Below are 26,135 nucleotides of genomic sequence, written 5' to 3' on the forward strand. Positions count from 1 at the left end.
GACACTAGATAGAAGATCCTTCTTAAAAAAATATGATCTTGTTCTTCTTTTTCCTTCTAAGCACTCCTTACTGCTTTGCACATTAAACACAATGGACCACAGTTCATACTTACAGCCTCAATTCTCCCTCTCTTGCACACCGCAGCAACACCACAGTGCTGATGCTGTGTAGACAACAAAGGAAGAGAGAGAGAACAACAATAAGAAAAACTCCCTGCTTTAGACAGCAGGACTAGTGTTGTTATGCAGTGCATGCCTGGAGTAAGCTTTGAGAGAGCAGAGACTTGCAGGTTACACGATTCAGCCCTTCTGAACAGCATGAGTCACATCCTCACTTGCTCTGAAATGTTACCAAGTCCCGGTAGAGCATCTACTCTTTCCAGTTTGGGGGGTTTTTTTAGGTCAGAGTCAAAACAATTCAGATTTGATTACTTCTGAAATTAAAATCCTACATTCTATCTGAAGACTTGTTAAAATTTCTATTTCAATTGATGTCAGAGTAACTTTTTACAAGCCTACGTGAACAGTGTTCACAACTTCATATTACCAGCTCAGACTTGCACAAACACTTCACTATCTAGTTTTTCATTTAATTCTTGAGAATGGAACAATTTCTTCTATTACCATGATTGCTTTATAATTGCCATCAGTTGACTGAATTTAAAGTAACCTACATGATATAACCATAGAGGCAAGTGTAGATTCTCCATTCACTGACAGGAGTAAAACCAGGAGTAACTCCATGAGCAAAGCTGAATCAGGTGGATGAAAAGGAGTGTGCTGACTGTTTGGACAAGCCTATCAAAACCTGCCATGTCACAGCATGGTGTCCATGGGACAGGGTTTACAGAAGGTCACAGTGAGAAGGTCATGGATCATGGAATACAGATAGACATATGTGGGATCACAACCCTGAGTGCAAAGATAGAGAACAATGGAGGAAATTATTTTGTTCAAGAAAGGTAACCAGCCTCATATTTTTCAAAAGGGAATGTGGGGGAATAAGAAGATCCTCTGAATAAGACATAACTTCCAGCAGAGGACATTTGAGAATAAGTATGTAGTGAAAAAAGCAAGGTCTTTTTGGATGGTAATGGGAAGGGTGACAAAGTGTAATTGTTTCTCGTGCAGATCTCTCACTGCATTACTCAAGAGATAGGCTGGTACCTTCAGAGATGAGGAAAGACATAGAATTTGTTACTTCTTAAATGCTCTCAGCAATACATATAGGACAAAATACACAGAACATTGTTGAATGTAGGGAACAACTTAGGCTACTTGAAATTTAGAAACACTTTAGGACTGCTCAGCATCATGCTAAATTATAGCAACTGCTTCAGAGCAATTTCACCAGCCGAGAATGCACCAGTGCATGTTAGCCACACCTATCTTTTCTGCACTTCATTCCTCCTGTTCTAATTCTCATCCTTTCTCCTCTTACCTTTGCTGTTCTGGAGATAGTGTAGGGAGCTGGTACGAGCCATTACAGAGACAACAAGATGCTCTAGGGCCCAGGTGTGCTGGTAGTTTCAGATTAGAAATCTGGGATAGAGTGTAGCTCCCTGGCCACAGAGAGCTCTCCCTCATTATAACCACTAAGCTGATGCAATGATTTCTCTCAGGCAACGGATCTATTGCTATTCTGTTCTCTGAATATGTATTTCAGGAAAGTCATGTGTTTCCATCATACCCAGAACTCAACATGTTTGCTAAATATTTGCTCTGCAGTAAAACACCTATTTGCACATTCCTTGGGTTAGGTCTGGAACAAACATTTTCAAAGATGAAAGAGCACCAGCAGAACAATATCCTTGCTGCCACCTACAGAAAGCAAGATGAGTCTAGCAATGAGACTGGAAGCACATGGACATAAAGTACCTCAGGGCTAAAGACAGAAACCTTCCGAGCACTGGCAATATCAGATATCCAATTTGGATAAAATATTGAGAAACATGTGATTGGATCAAGAGATAATAACACTCACAGTAGCTCAGAGCTAAAGAATTATGAAAATTCATAGGATAAAACTGGCCACATTGTAAGATGTTCTATTTGTAGAGTAGCTGTATCACAGAGGGAAAGAATTTTCAGTAATGAAACCCTCACACCTGCTTCAAAGGTTCTTAAATGTTATTTTAAACCACATAACAATGGTTGTTCATTTAAACACAGCGTGGTTTCTTAAATTCAAATAGATATGTAAGACACTAGATATGTATTATGCATTCAATGCAGCACAATGCTGGGAAGGATCTTTGAGATAAATGGAAGTTTGGCAAATTATTTTTTTAACTAAGAAAAAAGTAGACACTACCAGAAATGTCCATAAAACCAAATAAACATCAGAAGATTTTAAATTTCAAGCACATGCACTAATGGGCATACAGGAGGTACAACTCTGGGGAAAACACTGAAGAGGTGTGAGGAGTGAGACTGAAAACCAATCAAGTGCAGATGAAATATGAGGGGTTTTGCCCTTCATAAATATCTGTAATACATCTGTAAAGACAACACTGGACAAAGCATACCAACAGGACTTCCCACAAAGTCTGAAATCTGAAAAAAAAAAATGATGTCACATTAATGAATTTGGGCTGATTAAAACCAAACAGAAATTGGAATAAAGTTCGTAGGATCTAATGTCAGCAGAATTTTGAAAATAGACAGTGAAGTAAATTTGAAATTATTCTTAATGGGTCATGATAATAGTGTACAACCTCTACATAAGGACACACATGTTGGTTGTGTCATGTAGAAAAAGTAGATTGTTTTTTTCCTGGTGTTCAGCTATGAACTTTGTGTAGAATATCCATCTTAAGGGACAGATTTATCAGAGTTCATCACCCAGGTGGTTCAGATCCCATAAATAAAATCAGGCTACTTCTAAAACTGATATAAATGTTTCCAATAAAAGATTTTCTCAACAAAATGTCTTTTTCTGTTGTGCAATATGGCTTCTAGACATACACTGACTTCAACAAAAGTTTTTTGCTCAGGAGGATTTTTCTGATCCGGGATGGGATTTCTGATCAGAATAAGTTGCAGAGAAAAAAGTTTCATAGTTGATTTGAAGTAACAAAATTGTTCTGGAAGAGGCAATGGAAATGCTGAAGAGTTAGCAGATCACTACAACAGTACAAAACTGTTTGTCCAAATGGGGAAACAACAAATTGGAGCTGGGAACTGGCAGTGGCACTGTTCAGGTTTACTACAGATCATTACATACTAAGGGCTATTTTCCAGACAGGGTAAGATCAAAGCCTCTCCAATATTTAGCAGACCAAGACTATGAAGCTTGATTTCCCAAATGACCACCCAGCTATTTGGCCATTCTGGAATAAATATGGGAAACTATTTCCTTACTTTTTGTGGAATTATTTTGAGAAGTGTCATTTACAACTGGGAATAGAAACTGAAATACATCTCTAAATCCTGATAAGTACAATCTAACTATGCCCTCTAAGCTTTCGAAAATCTGTCTCATAGTACGACTGTGGTTCAAGGGGGCTCTTCCAGGCAACACCTTAAGCTTGGGCACAGGAGAGAAGAATGCAGCACAATTTAGTTTCAAATTAATTAGATGTCCTGGGTTGAGTGAGTGGTGGAGTTTTTTGGTGGCAGGGGAGGGGGCTATCGGGGCGGCCCCCTGTGAGAAGCTTCTCGAAGCTCCCCCAGCTCCAAGTCAGCTCCACTTCTGTTTGGGAAATTGAGCCAATCGGCTGCGCCTCTGCGATAACGTATTTAAGAAGGGACCTGGTGACGGGCAGTGGGACTTGTGAGGAGGAGTTGCTGCAGCTGTATGAACACCAAGGTCAGTGGAGGAATGGAGGAAGGAAGGAGGGGGGAGGTGTGCCAGAGCAGAGACCCCCCTGTATCCTGTGGTGAGACGGCAGGGCGGCCCCCCCCTGCCACCCATGAAGATTTACGGTGGAGCAGACATTGATTTATGGCCTGTTGCTCCTGCTCAGATGATCAAGGTTCTGTGCCCGAAGAAGGCTGGGGTCTCATGGGAAAAGGCAGCCCCGCTGCTGTAATTCAGCGCTGGGAGGATTGCAGCATGCGGGGGAGTCCCACGCTGGAGCAGCTCGGGAAGGGCTGCTGCCGTGGGAGGGAATCCAGTCGGAGGAAGTTAGTGACCCATGACGGAGCAGTGTGGGGAACGCTGCGGCCCATGGGAGGAATTCAAGTCAGAGAAAGTTTGTGGAGGACTGTCTCCTGGGAGAGGGGGACCACGATGGAGCAGGGGGAACAAGTTTCGGACACTCCCTTCACCGAAGATGAAGGAAGTGGCAGCGCTGACTGCACCCCCCATTCCCTGCCCCTGTGCCACTGGGGGAGGAGGTAGAGATATCGGGAGCAGAGCTGAGCCCGGTAAGAAGGGAGGGGTGGGGGGAAGGTGTTCTCAAGATGTGGCAATGCTTCTCAATGTCCTACTCTGTTATGTGTTGTTAGTGTCTGTAATAAATGTATGTTCTTTTTTTCTTCCCCTAACGAGTCTGCCTTTTGCTCGTGATCATAAAAGGGGGATTTTTCCCCATCCCAGTCCTATCTTGAACCCCAAGCCTGGCTCTGTGTCCCTTCTCATTGCCGGAGGGGAAGGGAGAGAGAGCTGCTGCATTGTGGTTGGCTGCCAACCAGGCCTAAACCACGACATTAGACTTGGACCAAGCAGAGTAATTGAATCTCAAATCTGTACACAGTAACAGCAAGAGATAACAAAAAGAGCATTTAGTTGCTTCTTAATGAATACTAAACACAAGAGATGTACTAGTTTGAGTGAAAGACAGCATCTTAAGAAGACAGCATCCTAACAAGAAGGAGATTAATTGTACTTACTTATACTTACTGTGTTAAATATATACTATATTAAATATACTTCATATATTGTCCTGGCTTACAGATGTTTTTCCCTAAGTGAGATACATTTCTACTGCCTATAGAATAAAGGTTTTGAAGGAGTTAAAGGATTTTCCTTCTGCTTCTCCTCCGTTTCATTTTCCAATAGAGGATATGAGAAAATTACAGGGCTTGGGCTGAAATAAATTTGAGCTTATTTCAGAAATTATGTAATTTTCTTTGCTCTTCTCTTTTTTTCCTTTCTCTTGCCACCTCACTGAGTTTTTTGTATAAACAGTACTTTGCACGAAAAACAGGAGATATTGATAGTTATTACTAGTTAATAATAAAAATCCTGCTCTCCCTCATTTTCTCCTCATAATAGCCTGTAAACAGCTTTTACTGCAAACAAGAAAGATAGTTTAACAAATCAGTGGTTTGCAGCTTTTCTTCCTGCAGGAAAGAAATAAGTTCCAATAACAAAGTAGTGACTAGATCATCGACTCAGCATCCACAGAATATACTTAGATCAGAAAGGTGTTATTTTTCTGATCTTGAATAGGTTTTATTATCCACATTTCATAACTTGAAAAAAAATATTTTCTTTGTATTGCGCTTTTAATAAACAAATTTTAGAGCAATACTTAGCCAATGCACAAGCTGAAAAATCCACAGATCACAAAAATAAGGGCACTCGAAACAATCAGCTGCCTCCTTTCACAGACCAGAGCCACCTTTCATCATTTAAATTCTTCAGAATTTCAAAGAAACTCCACAAGATAATGTCCTTCAAAAGGAGCTTTTGAACTCCCTCTGATGCAGAAATCTGCTCCAGAGGGAGCCCTGATTCATGTCAGACACCACCCAGGTGCTTAAAATTGCCAGACCCAGGAGGCAAAGAAAGAAGCATGGGTTTAAATCAACAAATTCATTTCTACTCTTTAAAAAGAGGAAGCAATGTTAGAACTCACGCAAAATGGCAAAACTCACGCAAAATTACAGTTTTCCTCCAGATATCCCAAACAGTAATTTTAGGTACTGTTACTTTTTACCTTGCCTCCAGACCTCATAACATCTCTTAGTACCAAACCACAGCTCACTCCAGAGCAAAGACTTTAAAATTTTAACCTGATAGCATCACATGTATCTGCAGCTCCCAGATGTACAAATAGTTCCAATTGCTCAACACAGGGTCAGCATCACTTACAATCAGCCTTGTTGTATCTCATTTTATCTTGTACAGGACATCCCAGTAGCCTTCTTTTCACATTGATTGTGATAGGGAATTGAAGGCTGAGAGATCAGAAACTTTGGAAGAAGTCTAGCCACACTGAAATGGCTGGGAATACTGCATTGATTTCACCGGACTCGGCAGGCTGCTCCCATACTATCCACAAAACTCACCCAAAATATCTGCCCCTTCTGTTAGTGCAGCTGATACAAGTAGAGCCAAACCATGGAGGAATCTGGCCTCTTACTTTCTCTTTTATTCAATACCAGGCAGATATTTGTGTAGCTGCAAACTCTGATGCCTGCTTGTTTAATTTGGAGCTGCAAACCACTGTAATATCAATTATCAGACACATTCCTACTGATCTGTCTTAGAAATCAAATGTCCACTTTCTGACATCCAAAACAATCACTGAAAAAGTAATGGAGGTAAGACATGGGAACAACAAAATAAATTCATCAAAGCATTGTCAGAGTACCACACAGCTGCTCTGAGTAGCACCTACACAATGTGAAAGGAAGAGAGGTCCCTGGGGAACAAACAGAAAAAGGACTTCTGAGGAACAAAAACATTTTTTTCCAATGGAAATGAGGACAAATCTGATTAAAAAGACACGCAGTTGTCTACAGTCTTGTCCAATGCAAGTCCAGTCTTGTCCTTGTTTTGATCCATTCATCCTAACAAAGAGTGAGCACCATTAACTGCTTTGTGAAAATAACTAAAATAACAAGTAGCAGGAAAGTATGAATTCCCTGTAATGCCAAGATATGTAATTATTCAAGCAGGAATGTGCTACAGAATTCATTCTTTTGGATTGTTCCATTAATTTGGGGTACCTGATCTGCTAACTGGTTAAAAAGAAACAAACAAAATTAAACCTCTTTTTCCTAGGAAAACAATAGCACTCAATAAATCAAGTAGCCATAATCAGCACTGACACACATGATATATCACAAAGGCTCATCCTCTTTTGTATTTGGAAATGTAATATGACATAACTGAATTCAGATTAAACAATTTTTCCAATTTAAATAAGCAACAGAAGTCAAATATAAAAAAATCTCAGTAATGTTGCCCTAATCTTTTATTTAACAGGTGTTGCTGTGGCATTTGGTATCTACCGTCTAACACTTGACAATTGTTTTTAATTTAGAAGAGATACAAATCCCCTTTTAGTCTTCCCACTGACCTCAGTATGTTTGTTACCTTCACCTTTTTTGGTTGTTTAAATCCTATTAGTAGCAATAATCATTACATTGTGCATATTGCTCTCTACATATAAAAGTGGCCCTTTGCAGCTGAGGTCAATATAAACAGAATGAAGCAACCACAATTGCAAGCAACATATAAATAAACTGACCACAAAATTTGCCTATTATTATTATTATCCTATTATTTGCTATAATTTCCCTATTACATATTAAAAATCAGGAAATATTAGGTGCAGCTTTTCCCCATTAATCTCCCTAATATTGAGGGATGTAAATTTTTTCATACTGAAGTAAATCTAAAGAAAATGTTAGGTTCCCTCTTTAGGGTAAGCATGACAGCTTGCTGTATACAGAACCAAGTATAACGTTAGTACACATCAATCAGTATTCTGAAAACTAAAAGTATTTTTATAAAAAGTATATAGCTAGAATTTCTAAGAAATAAAACTGTCCATACTATCATGACACTAACTAAAGCACTTGGAAATTAGAGAAGAGGCAATAAGGGGTGTCTGTGACCCTTTAGTAGTCCATAAAATAAATATACAAAGATAAACTGTGAAAGTCAAACTCCCTGAGCATAAAATTTTACTCCTTTTTTCCTGAGAAGTAAGATCCTGGTTTGAGACAATCACAGTAAGTAAACTTAAAGTAGCACAAAGGAACAAGCACTCTTCCTGTAAACAGAAAATTTAGACAATACTTTGTCCTGTATTAAGAGATGAAAAAGAGCACATAGTCATATAATATAGCCATACAATAGCCATATAATAAGGCTCCTGACCCTAAATTAAATGTCTTTAGGGAATTGAAGTACAAAGCAAGTGAAACTTACTCCTTTATTTTTTAACAGCATCTGTTAATAATTTAAATTTATATTTTACATAATAAATCTAGAAAGACCCGTTCACTGGGAGATAACTATTGAACTAAAACATTAAACCAAGATAAAAAAATTCGATAAAGCTGGGTGTGTTTCAGTGAGCCCAGAATGTCACACTAAGAGACACGTTTCAGCTCAAGGGCTTAGCTGTGTTTTAAACAATCTGTGCAGAGTTGCTTTTGTTTGGAAAATATTTTGTTAAAGCAAACTGTATTTATCTGATCCCTTTCAGTTGACTTAAAATCTATGAAGCAAACACTTATTCTGATGAATACAGGAGGTCCAGGAAACAGAAGCTGGTTTTCTTGTTTGTGATTCCAACCATATTTTTCTTCCCCGAATTCTCTAAAGAATATATTATGTCTGTAGATTTTAAGGCCATGAAAAAAACTTAGTTTCTTATCATTCCTCTGATTGTTTTCCACTTGCATTTTTGCTTCTCTGATTTCTCTCCACTTATGACTGAAATCTGTTCCATGGAGGGGTGGATGTAGGGGATAGGAATGAAAGAGGAGATTGTAAACTATTAAATTCCAATCCCAGCATTTAAATGATGAGAAGTCCTTGGCCTTCTTCATCTATCACTAAAGAATGACCTATTTAATTGTTCATTACCTCAGTGCAAGTGACAGATATCTCATATGTGCATCGTCCTTAATGAGACTTGTTGCCCATAGATCGAAAATATACATGTTGGAGGCCACCTAAACTCCAGCTTAACATATTAAAAAAAGATTTATATGCCCTTGGACATCCCTGTGAAATACAATAAGACTGATGGGACTTGTGCCTAGATAACACCATATTATGACAATAATAAATTAATAGGATACATTAAGAACAAATTAGCAGGAATAAGTAGCTGCAACATTCAGTGAGCAAAAATGTGAAATTCATCACAATGGCGATTATTTATACAGCAGTATCAAAGTAGTAGCACTGTGATTAAGGTTCTGTTATGGAATTCAGATTTAATAAGAGCTTAAGCCTTTTGTTTGTTGAACAAAATACCATTGAAATGGCAAAAAAAGTCAAAACATAGAATATGTACTTTCAGCTGTATTTTAAACTATACTTTTATGGTGGTTTGATGAAAAAAATTATTGACACATCATGTATCATAAAATCTGTTGAATATTTTAAAATCACTTTAGCAATTTTTCTTTGTGTTCATTAAAGATGGTTTTATACAAAGTCTGTGCAGGAAATCGAAACTATTTTGAGACATCAGCAGTCACAGAGTGACTCCATGGAGGTTTCTTCCTGTAGCTGCAGTTATCCATCAGTTGTGTTTTCCGTACATTTCAGTCTTATTGTGTCTCATACCATTACTTTAATGTCAGAGAACTTAGTTAAGAAAAAATAATTTCACAAAAGTATGGAATATTGTGACAGTCAGCCCTGTCAATGAAATTGCTACCTAAGAACAGAAGAATGATGCTGAAGGTGTATAACAAAGAAAAAAATTCTGAATGTAGATACCTTCTAAAGAGGGAAATGAAAGCACGGCTGATCCCATTATAGGTGATACAAACAGGAAGGCACACACAAAACTTCCCTTCTTCACCTTTATTTGTATACATTTAAGCACAGAAATGCTCAGAAATTTTTTAGTATATAGGAAAATGATGCCCTAATGTTAACTGTATTTAAATAGAGCTTTTGATAGTAAATTATAATTTGGAGTATCATAATGGACCAGAAACTTGATCCCAAGTTTCTACAACCTAATTAAATAACACTTGGCACAGCTAATAGTGCAGTGACATATCTAGAAATGATAGGGAAATAATGGAAATGGTGGAAATTTTGAAATGATGCAGGCTCCTAGTTCCAGCCAATGTGAAACTGTTATTCTGTTTTTTGCACAATCTACCTTTAATATCCTTCATGATTAACAAAAGGGCTTCTGCATTTGATGTCTATCAGCAGAGAAAAGAGGCTCAAGTCTCTTTGAATAGAGAAGAACAGCTTCTTTCTATTAAATATAGTCCTGAAACAGGAGTAGGTGCTAAGGAGGAGAACACTGTGACATTGTGACATTCAACAGCATGACATTGCATTGAGGCAGCATGATGAGATACAGCCCACATACACTGGCCATTGCCACTTTCAGAAATGACAGTAGAGAAAGATTTCTAAGATGTATTTTCATCTCTCACACTCAATAGAGAACAGTGATCTCAACACCCACATGCCTGACACAGTGCTGGGCGATAATTTGAAGAGACGACAATGAAATAACATTATCTCACATTGAGAAAATAGAATTACTTTTGAAAAATGTCATGATTTGAAACAAGTATATGTTGATGTCTTTATTACCATGAAACCATGCATCCATATTTTGTAAATCAAATTAAAAATGCTGTAGTGAAGATTGTTATTAACCATTATATTTTCACAATAACTAGTAATAATTTTTTGAACCCCAGGTCAAATAAAATAATTTTTCAACAAAATATTCATAAGACCTAAATATGCTTTGCTACAGCTTTTACTTCTGTGGTCCTTTACATCTTTTTCTCAAAATAAGCAAAAAGGTAATTATTATAAACCAAATATGGATCTTATGGTCCAAAAAGACAGGGACACCCTATTGAATTGTACTGTCTTAGGAGAAGGCAGGTTGAAAACCATCCCTCTCAAAATATTCTTCAAGCATAACGTCATTATAAGCTGCTTCCCCTTTCTCATTTGCTCGGCTGTAATGTCCTGGCACATGGAAAATGTCGCCTCAGCCTGCTCTATAGCTTTGCTCACTAATCTACCAACAGTGTACGAGGAAAGAACAGCTGCTACCTTATAGAAGTCTTCTGGGCCATCATATAGTGGTTTTCATGCCTGTCGCCTCTGCACCCCCGTTTGCTTTGTAGGTCAAGTAGGGTCCTTGCCCTTTCCTTACCCTATAACAAGAGCTCATTAACTGCTTGCTTTTAAGCAGTCATCTAGCACCTTTGCTGCTATCTGCATTATCACATTATCAGGGTTTGAATGATGCAGCTGAATCGGGTCCCTGGAGCTTGAATAGAAAGCTGGGACTTACAGTGCCTACGATGACAATATAATAGTCCCAGCTTCAATTAGGTTTTGATCTAATGCAGCTGTTTCAAAGTCTCTACAAAATTGAAGTCTTAGTGTTCTCTTGTGGAAGGCATTATTAGAAGTAGATTCAATGAAGTTTCAATATAAAGCTGTAGGCACTATTAGAGACATTTCTGTGGCATAATGAGCTGTTCTGAGGCATTTGCTCTGACTGGACCTGTGAGTGATCTGTGAACGTCAGCATTTTATTGTTATCCTCAAATACATTTGTAAATCCACTTTTTTCCTGGTCGTGTTTCTATTTGTTAGTAACTCACCCTAGTGGAACAAGATCACTTTTAGATATATTAAAAAGAGATTTGACTCAAACTTCAGAAATAGCTTTATAAAGAACAGAAGCTAGATATCCATTTTCCCTCTTACAGCATGCTTGAGTAAAAGGGGCCCAATCAAGTCAACAGAATAATTTTCATTCACTTTAACAGACTAGGGGTGGGGACCTTTAATCACTGGTTAATCTTGGAAGATATGACGTAAACTTGCCTATGACATCACAGCCTTAAAATGTTACTACATTTGTTGTTGTAACAAATGTTAGCACAAAGCATTTACAGACCTACACTACCAGATATCAGACAAAAGAAAAGAGAAAAAAAAAAAATAAAATAAAAAAAAAGAAGAAGACTTCTTTCAAATGTCAGGCAAGTAAAAGGTCATGTGTTTGAATTTGTTTGCATATACTTTGTAACACTGCTAAGCATTTTATGCCAGGGCAACAGTCTTATACAGCACTTGCTGTAGCCTTTCTGATTTCTCTCCTCTTGACCCAAGTTTATATTTGCAAGGCAGATACTTAAGGGACTGCTCATGTTTCCAAGCTACAAAATGATGTCTGGTTTACAGCAAACATCTATTTTCCTAAAAACATTCACCATTCTTCAGCAATATTCCCAATTATTAACTTAGGGCAAAGCTTTACAGAGTTTTGGTTGCACTACAGAACAGTGCTGCAAAATTATTTTCCTAAGAGAATGCCTTCCCATTAGTAGTGTATTTATTATCACCACTACATGCAATGAAATAATCATTTATACAAATGTTCCTTTGCAAAACCAGTGTTTGTATTCAGCATCTCTCAAGCTGTTACTGTTGTCACTATGAAAATAACAAAATAAAAGTATTTTCTCTTATTTGCATAGGGATGTAGAGAATGATGTCACAAGAGTAGGAAGCATGAATTGTAGGAGATGAATAGCCAAAAATGCTTCAAAAGCCTGTTAGGATTTGCCAAAAGGGCAATCTACACATATGTTCTACAGGAAAAAAAAAAGGACCTAGAGGATGCCTCTAAGATGGACAGTATGATCTGAGGTTGTTCTTGTGCTACCTAAAATACTGAAGGCAGAGGTGGGGATCTACTTATAGTTTGTCCTTGTCCATCCACTCTTGCCTTGGTGTTTAGCTAGAGGAGAAGTGTTTGAAGAGGGTGCACACACTATCATGCTGCTGTTAGCACCACAGACTCATGCCTGTACAGACATGTCCACCACTCAGGAGTTCCAACCAACTCGGTCCTGCTTCAGAATCAGCTCTCTACTCGTGTGAACTCTGAAACACTTCTTTCACTGATTTAAAAAGAATAAAGGATTTCTTTCCACCCAGTCTATTCAAAAAAAGTTGCAAGAAACTGTGCAGAGTTGGAAAATTCATATAAGAAGTTTAGAGGCAGCTGAAATAAAACAGTGCACATTTTGTCTCAAACAACTCTTTCAACATTGTTTTCAAATATACTACATTTTACAGCCAACCAGTATTACTTTATTTACATCCTATTAAAAATGGTATTCAAATTTAAACACCTGCAAGGTGTTAAGCATTCTCAGCAAAATTCTCAGTAAGCTCAACTCCCACCAGCTACAGATGGAGAGAAGGGGGCTGAGAAGTACATTGCAAGAGTCATTCTTGAGTACATTTAAATTTAATTCTATTTTGATATGTGTTGTGGTTTGGGGCAACAAAATCACACTCCATATTTAGAAAGCTGAGTCTTATAGCAGCTAAAACTTACACTTCAATCTCTCTTGAAGGTCTGCATTTCTCAAGTACTTTGACACTGTCTAGTTAAGAAGGTCCACAGTACAAAACCCACCATAAAATCCATAAAACCGGGACACCGCAATATAAAGCCTATTATCTTCTCCCTATAGGTTTGACTTGAAAGAAAAACAGCTTTCAGCTTTTGGAATCTAATGCCATCCTGTGCCAACTGGGTGGATTCTGTGTGGGAAATGCTATGTGGATAACTAAGATTTATGGAGAACATAGGTTGTTTCTCATTACAAGTCACTGTTTGGGATTTTTATTGTCTACATAATGATGTTTGCCTGCTAGATTGAATTGGGGTTTTAGCCAAAATAAAATATCAAAACAGATACAAACTATTCTTTAACATATCCTTGAAAATCCATAAGAACCATGACTCAGAGTCCTGTATACTTTAGCATGCTACTAAATTCAAGGAAGAGTTGTTATATAACCTGAAAAACATATTAAAAAAAAAAAAAAAAAAAAAAGACCTTTTCCATTAGCTTGCTTAAGCAGATAGAAGCAGATAGGATCAATCTAGCCCACTCTAAGACTAAACCAGTTAGAATATTAACAATGTGAGCAACTTCATTAGGAAGACACATGCATTTCCACTTAACTGAAACTGATTAAGACTGACAACTTTGTAAGTCACTGTAAACCATAAATCATAACTATACATATTCCTCTCTGTAGAATTTAACATTTACTGAGCATGGTATCATAGCAGAAACTTTAATATGCATTGTACAATACCTAGCACAACTCAGTCCTGATCCCTGACTGGGGAAGAGGTTGCACTCATTAAAAAAATAATAGAACATGAGAGTCTATCTCATAATATTTGTAGACAACTCCATGAGCTGTTCTCAAGTTAGAAGCTTTCTAGAGATCAAAGGTGCACAGGATATCAAAATTCCTGCCATACAACACAGGTTTAAAACACTAATCAACATTCTGAACATCAACATAAAGACACAAGAGCCAAACTATACCTTCCTAGCTCTCAAGCTGCTTGGTCTAAATTTGCTTTCAGGAATTATTGATCAAAACGTGGTTTGAGTTTGGTTTGGGTTGGTTTGGGTTTTCTTCAAGGAGTTTTTATTTTATTATTTTCCAGACACTCAAGACTGAATCTGAAATTTTATAAATAAATCTTTGTAGTCAATAAAATCTTCACTAAAGGGAGAGCAACATGAATTCAGAAAAAGGTGTACATAAAAAAAAAAAAAACACCTTCTCATTAATATTTTGCCTAGAACACTACTCATCTACAATTAACAACTTTTAAATTAAAAATTATTATGCACCATTTGTTCAGATTCTAATGGTACTTCAGAATCCAATGCAGCTTAAATAAATGTTGCATATACATCATTAAGCAAAAAAAAAAAAAAATCCACTGGATGTAAATCTCAAGATATGGATAAAATATGCTTTTATGATGATAGACTAGTCAGACATACTATACTCAAGCCAAAGTTATCTCAACAGAACATCCAAATGCTTTAGTATTAGACTTGAGGTTATAGCTTAGTTCACTATAAGGGCAATAATAACCCGTGTTTGTGAGATGTCATTAGAGAACCCAGTGGGATCATATGCTGTCGCAGTATTTTGTTTTATTACCTTTTAGCAGAGTACTATAAAAATATTTCATCAAAAATTACAAATATAATATTTACTAAGTAACAAAAACCAAATGAAAACCTATCAGAGAACTCACCCTGAACACTTGGTAGCTGAGAGACATAACCCAAACTTGCTAAGGTTATAGTTGCACCCTAGGGTCTATCCACAAGCAGTCAGTCCAAGATAATGGTTTTGATATTTTGAAAACCCAAAGTCCATGAAAACAGGTGGCATCAACAATCTTGAAACCCCAATGTTTCAAGGCAACACTTGGGAAAAAATAACTCAGAACAATTCCACTGGTTTTATAACATTATTTCTCTGTTAGAAACACAGTAGATCCTTCAAACTGCAGATGAGATTGTAGCCAAATTATTCTAGTTACTATAACACACAGTGTGCCTTTGTTCCAAAGAGCTTAAAATCATATGTCAAGACAGCACAGAAAGAGGAAAATAAAGTAATATGTCCTCACTTTAATGATGCAGAATTGAAACACAGGGAGTTCAATTGCACTACTTGGGTATTACACAGATCTTTGTGCACTGATACCTTCCTGCCCCAAACCTCCAGCCTAGCTCTCTTTTCTTTGAAGAAGACATTACTTGTAGGAGCTTCAGAAGGACTGTACTAGTGTAGGTTCCCACCTTAAAGAGCAAATAATAAAGACAGAAGAAGATATGAGTAGTCTAAACCAGGTAATTTAATAACTTTCCTCATTTGTGTTTTGAGATTTTGAGAGAGACTAATTAGGCTCTAAGAATCATGAAGGATTACAAGAGTATTTTGTGATGCTAAAAACTGGTATTACATAATTACTTAAAGTTTCAGGTTTTGAAATATAATTTCCTTAGCATGAATTTAATGGGAAAGTGAATAGGAAAATAAATGTAAAGTTCTAGCTCATGGTTCATTAAATCTTACGCTGAGCTCAAATCATTTTCCAAAAAGAAATGTCCATTACAGCACTACTTGTTAATTTAGCCACTGAAGTGATGTATTAAGAGCAACAACTCTGGGCAGAATGACACTAATTGCCTATACTGCAATAAAAGCACAAAAGTAATCCCAGCATAACACAACAAGGAGATATTAAGCATGTGTCGTGGTTTAGGCCTGATTGGCAGCCAAACACAATGCAACACCTCTCTCTCCCTTCCCCTCCGGCAATGAGAAGGGACACAGAGCCAGGCTTGGGGTTCAAGATAGGAATGGGATGGGGAAAAATTTCCCCTTTATGATCACGAGCAAGAGGCAGACTCGTTAAGGGAAGAAAAAAAACCATACATTTATTACAGACACTAACAACACATAACAGAGTAAGACATTGAGAAGCATTGCCACATCTTGAGAACACCTTCCCCCCACCCCTCCCTTCTTCCCGGGCTCAGCTCTGCTCCTGATATCTCTACCTCCTCCCCCAGTGGCGCAGGGGCAGGGAATGGGGGGTGCAGGCAGCACTGCCACTTGCTTCATCTTCGGTGAGAGAAGTGTCCGAAACTTGTTCCTCCTGCTCCATTGTGGTCCCCCCTCACAGGAGACAGTCCTCCACAAACTTTCTCTGACATGAATTCCTCCCATGGGCCGCAGCGTTCCCCACACTGCTCCGTCATGGGTCACTAACTTCCTCCGACTGGATTCCCTCCCACGGCTGCAGCCCTTCCCGAGCTGCTCCGGCGTGGGACTCCCCCGCATGCTGCAATCCTCCCAGCGCTGAATTACAGCAGCGGGGCTGCCTTTTCCCATGAGACCCCGGCCTTCTTCGGGCACAGAACCTTGATCAGATGAGCAGGAGCCACAGGCCGTAAATCAATGTCTGCTCCACCGTAGATCTTCATGGGTGGCAGGGGGGGCCGCCCTGCCGTCTCCCCACAGGATACAGGGGGGTCTCTGCTCTGGCACACCTCCCCCCTCCTTTCTTCCTCCATTCCTCCACTGACCTTGGTGTTCATGCAGCTGCAGCGACTCCTCCTCACAAGTCCCACTGACTGTCACCACGTCCCTTCTTAAATACGTTATCGCAGAGGCGCAGCCGATTGGCTCAATTTCCCAAACAGAAGTGGAGCTGACGTGGAGCTGGGGGAGCTTCGAGAAGCTTCTCACAGGGGGCCGCCCCGATAGCCCCCTCCCCTGCCACCAAAAAACTCCACCACTCACTCAACCCAGGACAGCATGGTGAAACAAAACTACTCTGTAATTTTTCTGCAGGATTTATTTTTTTGGATGTTCTTTCCTTGAGCACCTGATGATTTTTATGCACAGAGGAAATGATAAAAATCACACTGTGAAAATAACAGTGTCAGTCTGTGACAAATTCTGTGGCACTTCCACTCACCACATGTTCTCTGTAACACATAAGACTTTTTCCTTACACATATCAAGGACAAGCTTTCCATTTATTAGGAAAAAACATAACAATTCAAATAAACAAACAAACAAAAAAAACAAAACAAAAAAAAAAAAACAACAAACAAACAAACAAAAAAAACCCATGAGATTTCTGGCCTTTAAACTTCTCCTTTGTTTAGGGGGAATATATTCAGTTCACTTTATTCAATAGCCCATGGCCAGAAGAGCAACACATGTCCACATGCCAGGCCATAAAACATGACTGACTGCACTTCGGGGGCTACCTAAAATGCCACCACGCATTCACTTCTGTATCTCAGTGGACAAAAAATTAATTACTTGGGAATATAACATTGGTTCCCTTGCCTAAATTCTTTTAAGATATTTTCCATCCCTGTAACATCTAAGTTTGAAAACTTGCTTTTTCAGAGTTTGGCCTGTCAATAATTTGCCTCACCTAAGTAATGTCCTTCTCTGCTCCCTGATTTTTTTAGTGTTTTGGGGGATTTCCTCTTTGTTCTTTTAATTTGCTAAGTCTTTGTGTTTTATTCTTAAGTAGCCACCTTCTATATAACATAAGTTCATAGCCATAAAACTCCAAAGAGGCCATTTTCTGTTCAATTTAAATCAAATGAGCTGATACTTCATCTGATTTATTGGCAAATTCAAAAAATATTCATATATCCCACATCCTATCTATCCAACTAAATAAAGGTTTAAGGTACACTGACATATTTTCTCTCCTCGTATGTTTCAACTGGTATCCTTGCCTTCAGTCCACCTGGAAATGGTTTAGATTTTTCTGAATCACTTTTTGGTTTAAAGAGGAATTTTATTTGCCTCAGATGTAGCATTATTTTCCCTGATATCTACCATCTCTAAAGCAGTAAATTTAACTCTTCAATGACCTGTGATGGCTTTCATATTGATTTTAAAATACTTTACTACTCTAGATCTTCAACAAATTCTCACATTTGAGGTTACCTACGTTACTACCCCAGGCTGTGATCATGAATAACTTAGGGATTTTTGCTGAAATTACCTTCTTTTATGCCCACAATATGTTACACAACTGAACCTTTGAAACATCTCAGTTTTGCTTCCAAACATACCAGATCTTCTTGATTGTCACTTTGAAGCCATCCCTGTTCCTCTGGGCTCCATTCAAGTCATAATGAATCAACACCTGATCTTCTCATCCACAGGCTTTTAGCTTCTAATGATTTGCACGCTGCATTGCACTAAACTAAAATTTGCTAGTTAATGGAGATCTTTTCCTAGTTTGTAAATCCCCAAAGCATTTAGAAGGTTTAAAAATATTTAAAAGCATAATTAAAAGGAAAAGCAACCAATCGTGAGCTCTGCACCAACTTCAAAGGATGAGGAAATAAACCCTATTCTCCTAGGACAAAAATTTACATAACAATTTCTGGATATCCCCAAATTTAACAGTTAATGCAGAATCTTTTCTGACCAACAAGAATTTTCAGAGGTTCAAGCCAGATGTCTACTATAGCCGCACAAGCAGCTGAATAAAGGGTAAATATGAAGAGAAGGTTCAACTAAACCATATCTCGATGAAAATAGTGTGGTTCCAGCCACCTCTGAAGACTCAAGTCTCCAACTAGTAAATGAAGGCCCAGATTGGTATGTAAATACAGGAATTATTTGCTTATAATACACAGGTAGCTGACAAGAATAATTTTATTACGGCTTAAATTATGTTTTTACAGCAGACATTTATCAACAGTCCAATTATCTGAATACTATGTCAGGAAAAATGAAACAAAAAAGCAAAACAGAAACCAAAAACAACCCAACAAAATAAACTTTCAGAGGAAGCAAAGACAACATGGCAAGATGATTAGGAAAGTACTAATTTGCAGGAAATATTTTATCAACAAAAAGAGCAGTGACATTAGAAGGAGCAAGAACCTCATTAGTCACTAAGGAAAAGTTTTGCACAAAAAGACAAAGCCTCCACAACACTACAGAATGAGGTGCAATGAGGGTGGCCCCAGGTCTTTCACCATTCAGGTTGTTTCCTGTACCATATGGTCAAACATAATAATCTTCTTAACTGACTCTATTAAGAGAAGAGCTTAGAAAAGTAGAGAGCTGTCTGGCCTTATACAGAGAGTAGACTCCAGGTTCCCTCTCCAGATACCTCCCCTCCATAAGAGAGTTTCAGTAATAAAATAATTCTTTAGTTTATTTGTAGCAAAGCCTGATCCTTATAATTTTGCATACAGACACAGACATGTAAAACCTACTCATTATGTGTGACTCCTGCAAGTAGTAAGGAGAAGGGAGAGATAATTATTATGGTTCCTTTATTTTAACCATTGAAAATTCTTAGGTACCGTTAAGCAGTAAAACATGGAGAAAGAGATTTAAAGAAATACTAACCATAGAATAATACCACAAATCTTTATTCTTGGCAACTGTTCCATATGAATGATATGCCCATATTTCCACACAAGATACCTCAGAGCACTTCTGCTCTATGGTAAGGAAAAGGGAGACACTGCTCTGTGATTCTTGCCTTGTGGCAAGATGTGGTTTTGTCCCTCAGAACAAGATCAGTTTGCCCCAATTCTCATGCAGATGTTGGAAACTGAACTGATGAGCACTGGGAAATAGACATTTTATAAAATGAAAGAGCTACAATATCTTAGAGTTATTCCCAGAAGGTCAAAGCCTGCCTAGATTTCAAACATGCCCCTCTACAAATGCTTTAAGACAGCTGAAGGTCCTCATTCAACTTTCTTTCATCTATCCAAGAAGGCAGAGGTCACCCTTCTTCCAAATTTTAGTTCAAACTGTAAAGACCAACTCAATGTTGTGTGCAGCCAGACTCTGTCCTTGAAAACAGAGACAGAGCCAGTTTACCTCCTGAAGGGCTTGGCAGTTGAGGATTTTTATTCCTTACTTCATGTACTAACTTGTAAGCAACTAGCCAAAAGATGAGATTGAGTAATGTCTGCAGGCTGTGATGTTCTGGCATTCAAAACAAATCTGACAGATTTCAGACAGCTTCAAGGTCAGGAGTTCTGACTTTAAAAGGGCTGAGTTCTAAAAGTTCTACTGAAGCTTAATCGAGAATTTTGGTTTTGTCTATTTTAGGTATCATAGGATGTAATCTCATGAAAGTATTCATGCTAAAAACACCCAGGCAAATTCACATATATAAAAATTAGATAAACTCTATATGGTCTGAATTAGCAATCTGTTTATCTGTATTCATCTACAGTCATCATGCTGACTACAGCATTTGACAGTCTGAATATAAAAGTTAATAATCTGAAATTGTTATAGTCCAGAAAAAAGTCACAGGCAAGGATTTTATATCAGCCTGCAATGACAGAGAAAAGCCAAAACAGGTACACCAATTGTTGACTAGATTTTTTTAAAAATTACAAGGGAATGAGAAATAGCATGCATAATTGACTCAAGAATCTCCAACAGCCTTTCTGGTTTTTCCACTGAAATAAAATAGAAGTTCTAATTCACTCCTCTTTCCTATGTGACAAGGGTTCTAACAGATTTAAAATATAATGCAATCACTGTGGCTAAAATTATGTTCAAAATGGATGCGTCTATTCAGTTGAAAGTTCTATATTTAAGTCTAATGTGTTCTATGAGCAGTACATTGGGAATATATGACAACAAATTTATAAGTCTCTGTATTAGCTTATTCATTTTCATGTTAACACCATGTACACAGCAGAATTACAATTCCAAAATCACTTGGAATTTAATAAATAATAGCTATTAATATCATTGCCCTCAAAGTACATGGAATTCTTGTTATGATTCTTATATAATTAATGCAGTCTGATATGGTGAAAGTGTAAAAATGTCAAATCCAATGTATAAACAATATTGTGCCCTCAAGTTAGTCAGCAGCTCAAACACATGTTTTGGAACATGACTGGTCTGAGCCTACACATTTCTGTTTTTAGTATGTGTGATTCTATCAAATATGTTCAAAGTTAAATTTCTGGTTACGTTCTGTACTAGTAGCTATAAAAACTAATGACTGTACTGCAGGCTGGAATATTTGTGTCGTTTCTACCAGGATAAATCAAGAGTAATTTCACCATGGTGCCTAAGTACCTTCTCACTGAAATATCAACTAGTAAATTTTTAAGTAACAGACAAATCCAAAGCAAGACTTGATGGCTGGAAGGCACATGGCATTTATACTTTAGCTATTTTAGTAATGATATTCATTAACTAGTGTAACAAATGACCAAAGAATATGACAAATATACCTTTCTGAAATGTCTTCCTATTAAGCACAGACTGCTTTATACAGGTGTCAAAAGGTAAAACTCCACAATGCTAAGCAGACAGAGTCCTAAACTGACCCCTCCTCATTTGAAAACTCTCCAGTCAGAGGACTGACGCTTCGTGAATCCACATTTAATGAAGAAACACCGGGATGCACGGCACGTGCCTGCAGGACAGCTGTGTGCGTGTGATCCCCAAGGCAAGAATACGTCCAGGTGGCTCCTGAGGACACAAACTCTTTCTTTCCCACGCCAGTCAGGACTGCCTAACAGCAAAAGGCTTCATCAGCCCAGACTGCTAGTTCAGGTAAACTGGCATCATTTTATTGGGGTAAAATCACAGAGATTGTGGGCAGTGAATTTTTGGGGCTTCCTAAGAGGGTGTAGAAAAAGCCTCTTTTTTCATCACCCTTTCCAGCATCTCTATTTCCGTCCTCAGGTCTTAGTTTCATTTGGCTTTTCTGCTTTCAAAGATCACTGTGGTCTGAGCAGAACACCACTACCACCTTTTTGTTGCCAAATCTGAAAGACACAATATACAATGAGTATACTGTTATATTTCTCCTTGTTTATGGGAAGAATCAACTAGCTTGTTCCAAATTTTTTTCCTGAAAAACACGTCTTGAAAATGTTTTCTATCCTGTACGTTATGTCACTGATTTTAATTTTAAGGAAAGCTTATTACATAATTCAAATTCTCTGTATCATGTTGTGTTTAATAATATGGTCATGACTATGAAAATTATTAGAGTAGCAAAACCACAGTTCAAAACTTCTAGGGATGACTCAACAACAATATTAACATCAGAGAGATGATTGTGTTCTTGTCTCTCAATAAAAACCACAAGCATACACATCAATGAGGATTTAACACCAATGTTTTTAAAAGTCAAATCAGTTTAAATCAGTCTCTTTATTTACAAGTGACTTTTCCAGGCATCATAAATGAGTCAGTTCCCAGTGCTCCATTCCAGTTTCACAGACTTATCAGCATTTTATAACATTGCTCTGCCAAACTATCAGGGTTTGATCAACATGCAGCTTTGCAGATGTATAACATCACTGGGACCAGATATTTGGAAGGAAAATACCTGCTCTCTGCAGGTGTCAAGCCTATGTCTCTGAAAGAAAGATCTTCCAACCAAGTGCTCCTGATAGCAAAGCTGAAAGTACTTGACATTTTTTTCACATCTAGAGACACACAGGGAAAGGGCTGTAGGAAATCCCAGTTGTCCCAATCTAATTAACTTCTTGTCCTCCAGGCAAGAGAAAATCTGATTAATTTGTTTCTGTGTGAACATTAGAACATTTATCCAGAGCTCACTTAAAGTGAGGTGAAGTTTTCCACAATACTATGAACTCTGGATCAGATTCTATTAAAAAGTCTCTCTAAGTGGGTAGCATCACTTTATAAAATATTTTCGTGTCCTTAGGTTTCTCACCATGGTCCAGATATGGCATTATCGAATGACTGACTAACGGTGAAATGTTAAGTGATGTATTTTCAGGTATGTAGCAAATCAATAATATCTATGTCTTTAAAACATATTTTTATACATGCATGTATATATTTAAAGCTATACCACAGACTCTTTTTTATTAATTTCAAATGTATAATGTAACTTTAATGAAGCATGCATTTTTCTCCATGATTTATCAATAGTTAAAGCAGCAAGGAGAAATAAATTTATTTTAGGGATAAAACATTGAAAAATGTGTTCATCTAATGGATACCATTAAAATAATAGAGTCATAGAATCTTTTCATTTGGAAAAGATCCTTAACATCATCAAGTCCAGGAATATTCTTTCTTCTTTCATGAAGACAGGTTTATGTTAAGGGAGTTTCCGGACTGTCAAAAGTGACCAACTTGTTTTCAAATGAGGAAGGCTTGAAACCAAAGGTCACCAAAATCATTCATCCACTTAGTGGCATCCTTTTGGGCTAGCAGGCTGGGCGTATAGAGACATCCAAGAGCAACAGAAGATATTGTCTTTAATACTTTGGCTACTAGCTTCCCTTTTCCCACTGCTGCAGATTCAGATTAGGCACTACCCTCTATGCCCACAGACCCTCAGCATCAACAAATGACACATGCAGCACGGGATCCATGCTTGAACTACTGCAATTCAGGTAGAGTGCTACAGGCTGGTTAATCTCCATTTTGACAACACATCTGCAAATGTTAGCTTGTCCCTTTGGGCCATTTCATTTGTTAATTTAGTTTTGATGCGGGTGGACAGATGAGCATTTGATATAAGTAACAGCTTTGAGCCATGAAATTCAGATCTAGACTTCTCAAGGTGTAGAAAATTGGTGGTAAGATTCACTTTCTGATATAAACATGTCTTTAAATATAAACTATTCAGACTGGATCTATGATTTTTCCAAGATGCCAGAGTTCAATACTTTCTGACCAGGTTCTTCTAGGTATTCCATGTGTGGAGGGTGTAATGTTTAATATCACATTTACCTATTTGATTGTATCTGATGTTACACAGGATTTTTGATTTAGCAGTGTGGTACTTCAATATACTGAAATCACAATAAAAGTGTAAGTTAGCAAAATACAGCAGTTGCAATACACAGTTCAATCACAGTACCAACATGAACCCTGTTACCAGTCTCTATAATATGCTCACCATCACAACACTAAGTGTCCCCAGGAAGGAGTACATGGGGACATGTATTAAAGCAGCTCAAGTCCATTTCTCTCTTCAAAATGCTTTTGTTTAGTTTTATACTCTGTTGGACTGATCCATATATACATGTACACCACCAGTTGAGCCACTCAACTGTGATGCAGTCATTTGATCCACTCAACTGACATAGCTGTTTATCTAAAATAAAGGCCACCCTCTGGTCCCCTTTGTGTTGAGATAAAGTCAGGTTAATTTGCAAAGCCATGGTGAGTCACACCCTACATTATTCTGAGGTTTATGGACACATCGCCCTCACCCATCTCCTCTCAGGCTTCCTCCATTGCAGGGGTTTCTTGATCAATCACACAAGACAAGTCTCTGATACTCAACTTGCAATGTTAAGCTTGACAGTCCTTCCAAATAGGTGACAGATTTTAGATGCACACCAATGTATTACAGCACACTGCCAGAAAGCCTAGCCTACCTGCACAGTATATAAATCTGTAAGGAACAAAACAGTGCTTTTAAATAATGGGTGGTACTTATTCAAGAGTGACTGTAAACATCAACTTTTATTTGTCTACAGAAGACCGCTATCAATAATTGCTGTATTTTACAGACCTACAGTACTCTCTAAAGCTCTGCAATTCAGCATCTCATTCATCTCAGATGGGTGTCAGGAGAGCTTTCAAAGGTCTGAAATGCCCCTCTGCAAATGTTGATACTTACTTGTCCAGATGCACAGATGGCCATTTACTGAAACCAAATTATTATGTACATTTTCATTAATTTTTGTGATGTTGTTAGGGAAAATTGTAGCATTTTCTAATGGACTGGATGATCACCCCTTGGGGCAAACCTCTTTGCCTTTCTGCAGTAATTAAAAGCAATAGAGTTTCCAAACCTGCCCACAGTGATTATTTAAAAAAAAAAAATAAAATTAAAAAATATTCAAGGTTTGTTTAGAATCTGTTAAATCTCCAACTTGCACTCAACTTACAAAAACATGACAGAAATCAATCTTATATATATTCTCTATATTCTCTTTAGTATTAGCCTTTGACATAGAGCTGATAAACGTGGAGTAGCCAAGGGGAACTGAAATCACTGTCTCCTTCTATAATAAAATAAATTTTCCAGTGTTTTTTATATAGGTCGAGGAAAGTAATTCACTTATATGTTACAATAATATTTTGCTGGCACAAAGGAATGTGTTAACTGTTGCATCTTTGAAGATCAGATTTCCCTGAGACTTACAGTCACACAGAAGAAAACATCATAGATGACTTCCTCCTTCTAAAGACACAGTATAAGACAACATTGATTTTTCTTAATCAACTACCTATGCAGATAGGATTTTGTGTCAACAAGATACACAGAAAGTGGATTTAAAAAGGCTTACATGAATTAATTTGAAAGTGTTTCAGTTAAAACGAAAACCTTTCTTTTTCCCCCTTTCCCACACTGACATCTCTGCTCTCAGGATCTTGCCCTGCAGTAAACATCTGCAACATTGCAATATTTTTGTGAACACTGTATCATGTGGCAGAAACATCATTGTTGGATTAGGGAACCTTGCATAAGTATCAGTATTTTTTATATTATGATATATAGCTGTAGTAACATCTAGAAATACCAATCATGATTGAAGTTCTACTGCACTCAAAGTTCTTGGCAGTCTGTGCACAACCTATAAGAGACAATCACAGTTGTGAAGAATTTAGAATAACAATTAAAATATTATCATTCCCATTTATATGTGGGAAATAAAGACTAGGAATTAGGTGGCATAAAGAAGAAAGGCATGTTCAAATAGGATTCCTGTGAATTAAGGTGGTTTGGCCTCAGTTTGTGCTTAAGTGCTTCAGTTGATGTCATTTGGTAATTTGTGGCTAAGTCAAATAGAGGACCCAGATTGTCCACAAC

The 26,135-nt window shown here is 37.7% G+C and overlaps 1 long non-coding RNA gene across 1 annotated transcript; it reads left to right on the forward strand.

Annotated features, from left to right (window-relative positions):
• Positions 1-18,593: 18,593 nt before the first annotated feature.
• On the forward strand, positions 18,594-25,159 carry LOC122153442. The gene is made up of 2 exons (XR_006165336.1): positions 18,594-21,874; positions 23,001-25,159. It is a non-coding gene; the product is annotated as an uncharacterized LOC122153442 (long non-coding RNA).
• The last annotated feature ends 976 nt before the right edge of the window (positions 25,160-26,135 follow it).

This window comes from Tyto alba, unplaced genomic scaffold (genome assembly GCF_018691265.1).
Source record: "Tyto alba isolate M040663 unplaced genomic scaffold, T.alba_DEE_v4.0 Super-Scaffold_1, whole genome shotgun sequence".
Lineage (NCBI taxonomy): Eukaryota > Metazoa > Chordata > Aves > Strigiformes > Tytonidae > Tyto > Tyto alba.